At 55.0% G+C, this 1,999-nt stretch overlaps 1 protein-coding gene across 3 annotated transcripts in view; it reads left to right on the top strand.

Annotated features, from left to right (window-relative positions):
* The window catches only part of MLLT6 (MLLT6, PHD finger containing), a 25,190-nt gene that overhangs the window by 20,322 nt on the left and 2,869 nt on the right, over positions 1-1,999 (top strand). The gene's annotated exons all lie outside the window — the stretch shown is intronic.

The following is a 1,999-nucleotide window of genomic DNA, read 5'->3' as shown; positions in this document are numbered from 1 at the left end:
GCCCCTGCTCCCAGCCTCAGTCCCTTTTTCTAGGATGAATTTGGATGGGGAGTAGAAAGGGATGCAGATTTATATATGGCTCTGTCTAGGGGAGGGGAAGGATGTGGTTTGCAGGGCGGAAGTGGAGTTTGAAAATGCAGAGTGGCGCTTAGTACGTCATGCCCCTCAGCACAGAGGTGTGATTGCAGTGTGCATGCAGAGCCGCTGTCTGGCCTTGAGGTCACAACTAGTGCACGAATGTCAGAGCTGGAAGGGACCTGTCTTTAGGTGACTTTTGAGCCAGCTCGTTGCTTCACAGGTGATAGCTCCAAGCCTAGGAGGGGCAGGGGCTCAGGGGCAGAGCCAGGACCAGCCCTCAGGACCTTGGCCTCCCGGTCCTCGGCTCTCCTGTCCCACTGCGCTGCCTCCTTGTGGCTGTCCGTCTGTCCCTGTGTGTGTGATGCGTGGTGTGAGTGCAGGGCTGTGCCGGGGTGGGGGGTATCTGTGAAGCACTGACTGTCTTAGCTCAGAGCTGATGGATCCTCTCCAGAGACAATGACACTTTAAAGGTTGCCTTTTCTTCTCTAAGTTTTTCCGATTTGTTTATGAGTTTTTCCCCTCAGACTCCTAGGTCTTTTGCTGCCTCCAGGTGCCCTACCCTTGAGGCCGATGAGAGCACCCCTGCCCACTCCTGTCCTGACTTCTAGGGAAGTACTCCTAGGAAGGGAGCCAGAGCCTGGGAAAGAGAAAGAGCCAGCTCTGAGAAAGGGTGACCTTCTCCACACTGCCCTTTCCCAAACTGGAAATGCAGACAAGTTTTCAAAGGCACAGGCTCCCCCTGCCAGCTTCCAGCATCTTCCTTGGTGTGTGGTGGGCCAGAGTTAAGGGTAGGCAGCTTGCTTCCAGTTCTCCTTTATCCCAATTTATTTCCTGGGGAGAGGTGCCTGGAGGGATTAAGGTCACTTCAGTTGGGAATTTGCAGGAAAGCGGGGCATAGTACCCTGGCTCCCTCCGGTCACATCAAACCAGATTAAAAGTGTGTCTGGCTCCCAACCACTTTGACTTGATCTACTGAAAAGTTGGGGACTGAGGGCGTGCCTTCATTGCCCTTTGGTCACGTCCTTCAGCCCAACTTGGGACTTAGGTGGTGGGACTGGAGACCCAAACCCTGGCTCCTCGCCTGTCCCTGCCTTTCCGCCCCAGCCTGTCTCAATGTAGTAGACCCTTCCTAGGGGAGCAGGGAGGGGAAGCTACAGTTTGCAAACCCAGGGGCTCCTTTTTCATTCTTTCTAAAGCCTCCTTTATATCCTCAACCCAAAAGGCAATGCCCCTACCCTGTCACCTCCAAGCCTGGAATTGTGCATAACTCGGATCTTGTATCTTTGTATAACGGATGTTATTTGTACGAAGGGCAGTTCGTAAACAGCACTTGTTCTTTTAATAAAAGAATGTTTTACAAAAAAAAACAAAAAAATCCAAAGAGACCCTGCTTTGTCTGGCTTTACTGAAGGGAAAGGGAGAGGGAGTGCCATCCGTGGGAGCCTTGGGAAGGGATCGGGGGTCGGGGGATGGTCAATGAACATTTCTTTAAGCACCTGGAATAGTAGTTCACAGACCAAAATGCACAACATACCCGAAATACCCTGCATATTGAAAACGCAGCTACCTGTGCCCCACCCATAAGAATGTAATGTGTAGGCCTGGGCCAGGCGCGAATCCGATAAAACAAGCTCCCGAGGCGACGAGATGTGTCCGCACCGCGCTTCTAGAAGCACTGCCCTAAGGCTCCGCAAGAGAAAACGGTTCCGGTCAGGGTCCCCGCTCGCAAGTGGGGGGCCCGGGAGGCGCAGGCAAGGAAATGAGCGGCGATGCTCTGCGCGGGTCATTCGCAGACACGCGGGAACCAAAGGGGGCGCCGGAGAGCCCTCCACACCCCGGGGCCCCCTAGGAGGCTGCGGGGTCGGCTCCTCGGCCCGACTTCCGGCGGCTGGGGCTGGTCGGCTTGCGCAGGCCCGCGGCC

This window comes from Neophocaena asiaeorientalis, unplaced genomic scaffold, assembly GCF_003031525.2.
Source record: "Neophocaena asiaeorientalis asiaeorientalis breed wild unplaced genomic scaffold, Neophocaena_asiaeorientalis_V1.1 scaffold1, whole genome shotgun sequence".
NCBI lineage: Eukaryota > Metazoa > Chordata > Mammalia > Artiodactyla > Phocoenidae > Neophocaena > Neophocaena asiaeorientalis.
This window is presented reverse-complemented; position numbering and strand designations above follow the sequence as displayed.